We start from the raw sequence: 9040 nt of genomic DNA on the forward strand, positions 1-9040 counted from the left end.
CTAGGTTTATTCAGAGTTTTCTGACAGAGAATAGACTGGAGTAGCAGGACTGACCTGATTTATACCTCTGCCTTCATTTGCAGGAAGAGAAATTGGAAGACAGGACACTCCATGCCAAGAGAAGCAACTTCCCTGGCCTGCTGATCACATTAGAGCAGACAGAAGAAAAAGAGTGGTATGTTTTCAAAGACAGGGACCATCTCATGCACCATTTTTTTTAACTGCCTGTAGCTCTTAGTCCAACAGTAAGGATGCCATAGAAACAGAAAAGTGATCTTTAAGCTGAGAAAATGTAGACATAATTCTTACAAACTCTATATTGCAACTTCCAGAAATTTTGCTTCCATAGTTTCTAATGCACTTTCATAGCAAGGCCATGAGGTAGAGAGGTATTATTTACTTTATACCCATCATCTCTTCTGGGGACAGAAAAGAACAAGTTCGTTCTTATAGGTCCAAGAACTAGACTTCTTCACATTCAATTTGCTCTCACAAAAATCTGTGCAGTGAATTGGATTAAAAGTGAATTCCCATAAAGCTTATGCTATTCTCTTTTTTTCCATTAGACTATTGCCTCATTTTACCTCAAAGGTCTCTTTAAAATCATGCATAAATCATGTCTCTGATATTATGCAAGGGAGAAGTCATCATAAAGATCCCGGGTATTGTCTCATTCAGAAAACAACCACCATTTAAACTCAGTGTCACCACAGAACACACGTCTTTACTAGCAACAGGACAGAAGTGTGTTGTTAGGAATCTTTTGAGTTGAAATCCAATTAAAACATAAAGCTTTAAATTGGCCTGCTCTTCCAACATAACATTCTGAATCATAGAGAGACCTTTTTTCCTCCAATATCAACTCCTGGAGTCCCACAATCAAGCTAGAAGTTGCAGGTGTATCGAAGCAAAGATGATTTTATGGTGACAAAATTAAATAGAAAATAGACATTTTTTTTTCCTTCTTTCATTTTTTGAGGGTTGGAGGCACTTCAGCCTTGGCTTCCAGAGTCTATAAAGAACTGAAACCTTGATTATATATAAAAGAGTTGGGTGACTTTGAGCAGGGCAGTTTTCTTCCATATGTGTTGGTGCATCTCATCTACAAAATGATGGGCTTAGACTCAGTCATGTCTAAGAGATGCTTCTGATCAACATGCAGGACATGGTAGTTACCAATCAGTGCTGTAAAAGCACCAAGGGAAAGTCTTCCAGGCAGACTCACCAAGGAAGGCTGCATAGAGGACAAGAGCATTGGTGGTCGACCACTGAGAATGAGAAGACTTGAAACAATGGAAAAACATTCCAGACAAGGGACAAGATGAGTCAAAGCTGGGAAAAGGAAACACACTGCACTTTCCTTGAGTCCTGCATACCTGGTTATTGCAAAAACACTTTTTGATAGGTCCATTCTCATATATACATACACACACACACACACACACACACACACACACACACACACATATATACACATTATAATTATATGAGAATGGACCTATCAAATTTTATATATATATATGTATACACACACACACACACACACACATATATATACACATATATAATTAATTATATATATGTGTGTATATGTGTGTGTATATATATATATATAAAATTTGATAGGTATTATATATGTGTGTATATATGTGTGTATATGTGTGTGTATATATATATACACATACATATATATACATATATATATACACACATATATATAATTAATTATATATGTGTATATATGTATGTGTGTGTGTCTGTGTGTGTGTATATACATATATATATATATGTATAAAATTTGATAGGTCCAGTCTCATATATATATATATATATACACACACACACACATACATACACATATATATATAATTAATTATATATATGTATACATATGTGTGTGTGTGTGTGTGTATATATATATATATATATATATAAAATTAAAGCAGGTAATCATCAATTTATTTTTTTGTTATAGCTTTCTTTAGATATAATTCATATACCATACAATTCACCTATTTAAAATACTCACCTCAATGTTTTTTAGTATATTAACAGATACATTCAACCAATCAATTTTAGAATACATTCAGCAACCCACACCCTTTCGCTATCACCCTCAAAATTTCATCATCCCCTTCCCCAGCCCTAAGCAACTACTAATCTACTTTCTGACTTCATAGATTTGCTTATACTGCACATTTCACATAAACGAGGCCATACGACCTGGATTGTAAGTGGCTTCTTTCACTTAGTATAAGATTTTCAAAATTCATCTAGTTGTGTCACGTACTAGTACTTCATTCCTTTTAAAGAAATATAGTATTCCATTGTAGGATATACAATTTTCCATTGTATGGAAATACATTTTGCTTACTCATTCATCAGCTGATGGGCATGTTTGTTGTTTCCACCTTTTGGCTATTATGAATAATGTGAATAATATTCATGTACCATTTTTTTTTTGTGAACGTGTGTTTCCATTTCTCTTGGGTATATACCTATGGGTGGAATTTCTGGACCATGTGGTAATTCTATACTTAACTGTCAGACTATTTTCCAAAGCGGCTGCACCATTTTACATACATTCCTACCAGCAGAGGATAAGAGTTCCAATCTCTCTACATCCTCACCCATACTTATTATTATCTGTCTCATGTTTATGGCAATCCCAGTGACTGCAAAGTGTTTTTAAGAGTTCTCTATATATTCTAAGTACCTTACCAGATATGTATATGATTTGCTCCCAATCAGGAGGAAGTCAAATTATTACCACTGCCACATTTTAAAGAACAGAAAAAAAAAGTCTTCCAGTACAAGATTATAAATACCGTTGTATTATTTTCTGCAAAACACATTTGAGTTTCTATATAGTGATCATCAAATATTTTAAACTCTGCTCTTTTCTAACTCTCATTAAAGTCACCCCCAATGTCAGTTGATAAGAAAATAAATAGGCAACGACATGTATATAGATGCCTCTATAGAGAGGAACGAACTTCTGATTACCCCAGTAAGACTACTGCAGCTTTTACAAATCATGTTTTACAAATTCACATACTAGAATTACATTTCAAAATAAGCCTTAGAAGACATCTGGCCACATGTTGTAACCATTAAAATGATGTTCTATGCTACAGAAAATGTGTTAAAGTATACCCTCTCCATGAAGTATGACTAGATAGTTCAAATCTCCTATGATTGACCAATTAGTTGCTTCCAAAGAATGACTACCACAAATCCTGAAGATATGTAAACACTGGCTCATTAGAGCAAGCCATATCCTTGTTAGGCTGTGGTCTCTGTTATATGATGAAAGGTAAAATGTAATTCACTGGTCACTTTGCTATGAACATTAAAAGATTTCATTTCTGAGAATGAAAAGGTGTTCTTAGATCAACAGAACTCAGAAAACATAACTTTTTCTGTGCTCAAAGTTGAAGAGAAGTGCCTCACTGCTCCTGTGCACTTTATCTTCTGCTGTGACAATTCTAGCTGGATGCCCACTCAGGTATTACCTCAAAACTCCCCTTCCCGGAGCAATGGAAGCTGAGTGCATCTGAAATCCTAAATTCTACTCCACTGGGCTGAGCCACAGGCCCTGCATGGAAAGACCTGGGAAACATTAGCTTGCTTCTGGTCTGGCCATAATGAAAATAAATGAGGGCTTCAATTTAAAGTCGTTACTAAAAATTTGTTCTTTCCTCCATCCTAATTCTGAGACCCACTTGCAGCTAATTAGAACGGTTCCCAGCGTGATCGCCCAGCACACTGCTAGTGTAAACACCAACCATCTGAGTTTCATTACAATAAAGAAATCAAATAAACAGTGGACCAGAAAACAGTAGTTTGGGCATGGCTCATTACAGCACAATGCAGTTAACATTCCTCACTCAGGAAGGGAAAGAAGGCATCAGCATCGGGCAGTGATGCTGATGCCCCGTGCTTTCCATTCTTATTAACGACATTATGGGGGCTGGGGATTACTTCTTACCATTAAATTTTTCTGGAGAAAGAAGAGGGAGTTGTTGGGGTTTTTTTAAATGAAAAAGAAAAACAGTTCTCTCTGAACCTTACTGTAAACAAAGAGAAAGGGTAATTATTTGCTTTGGACTACTCACTGCTTCTCCAGTTCCTCATAGGATATATTGTTTACAATTTAAATAAGGAAAAAGAAAAAGAAAGGGGAAATACGGTGTCCATTAATCTGCTTAGGGTTTTTATTATTTATCCTAGGTATAAACAAATTTCTGCCAACATAGGCTGGGCATGAGTACATGATTCCTAATATTCCCTCCAAAAATAATAAGTAAACATATAAATAAGTCAACGAATGACTCGTGTATTTAGATATTTCAGTCATCTCATTCCCACCAACTACTATTTGGAATATTCACATAAATAGGTAATTGTTATCAGGGTTCATCTACGTTATTTAGCATGACCTTGGAACTAATAAACAGAAAAAAAAATAATATTTCTGTCTCTAAAATGTAATCCTTCTCTTAAGTAACTGTAAAACTCCTAAAACATGAATTGAATTTTGTTCACAAACTCAACAAAGGAATGAATCCTTTGGTTAATAATCCAGTGTTAATAATTTGACTTCCTCCTGATTGGGAGCAAATCATATATGAATACTTTGATTATGTCATATTCTGTGAATAAAATATGAACCACCTCTAGTACCTCCTACCATACAACTTGTACGTCTGGAACTATGGTACACAACTCACATCTGGCCCTGGATCAGGTCACAGTTTCACTATACATGACAGAACGTAGTTAGCCCCTAATGATAATGCAGCTTCAATGAAGCTAGTGCAGAAACACTCTTTAGACTTAGAGTCTAGGTTTAGTCGTGCAAGTATCACATGGCTGGTATTCACAATTTTTTTTTCATTAAAATTGTTACAGCAAATTATGATACTTGTGGGAATGTATTCAGTCAGAAAGTTCCAGATGCTTTGGGCTAAGATTAAAATACCTCTAAAATAGCCTCTTTTATGTTCCCACTTGGACTACTCTAAAAAACTGTTGCATAAAAGGACCCAAACCAAGATCCCAAACCACATGAATCAATAATTGAAGAAAAGTCACACACACACACACAAAAGCAAATAGTATTGAAGCAAATCATGTCAGGAAAAAAGTTCAGTCAATGGAGCTAAGAGCTAAAATACATACTCTGACCTTGAGATACATTTTAACCTGTGGAAGGAAACAATCACTCATCTCTCAGGGAAAAAAAAAAAAAAAGAATAAAAAAACAGGGAGGCGTTTGTCTACAGCAGTTGCTTAGTAAGGAACTTCAAGAAAAAAGTATGCCTTCATATGCCTTCATAGTAATAACTTAAAGTATTGTTTTGGAATTAATTGTCTGTCAATCATCTACATGTTGAAAGAAAATTAAAGTCAAGGAAAATAAAAGTAAATGTCCAGAGAAACTAAAACTGAGCACATCAAATTTTAAAATCTGAAAGCACTGTCGTTTCACATTTTTTGGTAATTTTCTTAACCTGCCTCACCTCAGAACAATCGACTTAGGTCATTCATCTGCTAGATGCCACATTTATTCACCGAGTTTTCAAGTGGAATTTGTAGACTCTTACATCCTTGTGTATAAAACGAGAGAGTGGGATGGGATCACTGGGAGAGGTTGTCCAGCTCTTGGAGTTGAGAGCCGAGCCCTCACCAATAGGCAAAGCACATGCCAGGCTCTGAACGGCAGCCGTGGTCCTTTCCCTGGTCAAGATGGGCTGTGGCAGCACCAGAACTGACCACCTGCTTCAAAAGCCATGGGGTTTCAGGACTGCAATGTTCAGCGGGGTTGAATGGGAGACTACTGCTCTTTGAGAAGTTCCCTTTGCATATACATTCTCTGAAGACTGGAATAGTGCTGAAAAATAGTCTAATCATTTCATGAGTACCAAAAGGATGACAATCATAATCCCCTTAAATTTTTCTGCATTACATAGTATTTTTCCTAGTATTATTATTTTCCCACAACAGGATAACATAGTCCAAATGTAGCTCACAGAATTGTGACAGAACATTACACCAAGCAAATGGGAATGGACTGCTTAGCCTGCTTTGCCATGCCTCGTCCCAAAGGCCTACAGTGTGAGGCTTTTAAATATATTATTTTATGTCATCTTTGCAACCATGCTGTGGTTTCCACAACTCACACATGATGCCACTGAGAAAACAGGGACATGGATTGACTTGTGTGGTTTCTCAAGGCTGAGAAATGGAGGAGGTGGGATTTGAAGCCAGGGTTAGCCTTACTCTAAAATCCACAATTCTTCTTCTACCTCAGGTGTATTTACTTTATTTCTGTGTATGAATCATAAACTTTGCCATAAATGAGATTTTAGAAATAAATACACTTAATGCATGTTAGAATATAAATATACTTAAAGAAAACTGTGTGATGGAAAGAACACACAGTTCTGAGGTACAGTGACCCTCTCATCAGGGCATGAATTAAAGCATGCATTTCTAGCAAATGAAAGAGAAAAGCCATTATGTTTCACCTCAGATAACTAGACCACTGAACTCTACTGGTAGAAACTCACTTTTTTTAAATCTCAGATTGCTTTTCTTCCTCCACTTGGTATATTCATGGAATGAGGATCCCAGCAAGGAGAGGTGACACCAGAAACCGAAATAGTCTAAAGAAAGCATTACCTAACATAAAACTTTTATAGGGAAAACAAAGGGAATGAAGAACTGATTCCCAGATTATTCTCTGTTTGGGAGTATTCATACTGTCTTTCAGTCACTGGGGAAAACTGAAAAGGAGAGAACACATAATGACAAAATGTACGTGGAAAGGAAAAGAAAGACTTTTTTTTTTTTTTTTTTTTTTTTTCATTTGTGTTCTGCCACAAAGCAGCTGCCTGAGCTTTGGTATCATAAAACACTTACACCTTCTGCCATTTTACATCCGTGACATTAAGAGTTTGAGGTCAGATGTCCCTCCTATCTCTGATATTCTATTAGACTGTGAACAATAAAAAAGAACCTCAGTGTTGTCCATCTTGGTTTTAATGTAGCAGCAGGCAAACTCTTCTGTCTTCTCAAATCACATGTGCCCCTGAAACTCAATTTAACTGTCCAAAGTCCACTCAAGGCAGGAAAGCAACAGATGCTACCAGACGCTTACTATACCAAGTTTAGAAGACTATGTATGTATGCACACATGTGTTCAGGGTGTGTGTGTGTGTGTGTGTGTGTGTGTGTGTCAAGGAAAGGTCATAAATTTGACCTTTGGGAAGCAGCAAAGGTTCCATCCACAGAGCCTGCTGTGACAGCATCTGGAAATTCCTCACTTGGGTCAGTGGGGAGATACTCTGTTTACTTTGCTTTCGTTTTATACCCATGTGGAGTTCAGCATATCAATAATATATTTCAATCTCATAATGAAAGCCTCTAATGATTTACTTTTCAAACCTCCTAGGCCCATCTAGCCACAGGAAAACCCATTCCTTCTGTTACAAGCTGAAAGGATGACAGTCAAAACACAGACAGAAGAAAAAGCACTGGATGGAAGCTGACATCGTCCCTACTGCTCACCCACAGTAGCCATAGCTGAGCTTTCAACGTCTGGAGACAACATGGGGAAGGCTGCTAACTTCCTGTAGTAACTTTTTCTAGAAGTGACATGTGTCGAAAAACAGGGAGTTCTTACATGACTGGCAGTATCCACAGAAAAATTTTCTGCAAAACTGAATATGGCAATAATTAATTCTGGAACAGTGCATTACTACCTAAAAAACGCATACACATTTTCGTATATTTCATATTTACCTGTGTAGATCATGCCAAAAGTTCCTTTAATACTATACCGTTGTTAGAAAACCTCTGAATTCACATGGAGTATGTCACATCCATGTCACATGGATGTCTGTCCAGCTCATCACAGCTTTGCAGGTACAGCAGTCAATCAATCAGTCATCAAGATAATTGTCAGGTATTGACAGTACTCATCCCTCCAGGTGTCCAAGCCAAAACTTAGAGGAGCATCTTTGTCTCATTCTCTCCATTCACCCCCTGGGTCTAGTCACTTTCCACATCTGTCCGCTCTCCCGCCTCAAATTTACCAAATCAGCTCATGTCCCTCTCCCACACAGCCACTGTGATCCCCAGAACACTATCTGTAGCATAGATATTCCCTATGCTCCTACACGCTCTCCTACATAGCTTTTGTTCCCCACAGTTGAGACAAAGTAATCATAGTTAAATGTAATCTGAATATGTTACTGGTATGCTCGAACCCTTCTTTGTTCACATCAATACCTCAATAAATATAATGATTTTAATGGAGTAGTCAGTGTTCCTGCAAAGGTGACTGTGTACAGAACAAAACATCAGTAATATCTTCACCCACATTTCAAATTAAATAGGGCAGGCAAAGTGAGGCAAAGAAAGGAAAGAAACATTCATTAGCATGCATTATGTACCTGCTGCTTCATATACGCGATTTTATTTGCCATGGGAATCTTTCAGTGTAGGTCTAATTACTCTCATCTTACAGATGAGGCAACTGAGGTACAGAGAGACTAAATTTCTTGCTTTCACAGAGTTACACAAGTAACAAATGTCAGGGCCAGGATATCTGACTAGTTCCAGTATTTTTTTACTCTGTGCTCACCCCATGTAGGAGAGAAGTTAGTCTTTAATGCCCTCATGCCTTCTTCTGATAAACTTCTTCACAAGGAGACTTAGCTCCTCATTCTGTTAGTACCTTCCTGATCTCAGGATGTCTCTCCTGCATTCAAAAAGGAAAAGGACTTGGAAGCAGTCATCTCCTGCCTCCACGTGTTCATCTCCAGCAAGTCACCACCCATTCACCACTCAAACCTCTGCAATACAACTCCACCCCATACCTCACATGATTCCTCCTAAAGTCACCAATGACTCCCATGTCACAGAATCAGATGATCCCTTTCAGACTTCCTCTGTCATCATGTCTCAAAAGCAAATTATACCTTCACTGCCTTCTTTATATAAAACATTATCTCACCCCAGAACCTCCTGA

This window comes from Leopardus geoffroyi, chromosome E1 (genome assembly GCF_018350155.1).
Source record: "Leopardus geoffroyi isolate Oge1 chromosome E1, O.geoffroyi_Oge1_pat1.0, whole genome shotgun sequence".
NCBI classification, from domain to species: Eukaryota; Metazoa; Chordata; class Mammalia; order Carnivora; family Felidae; genus Leopardus; species Leopardus geoffroyi.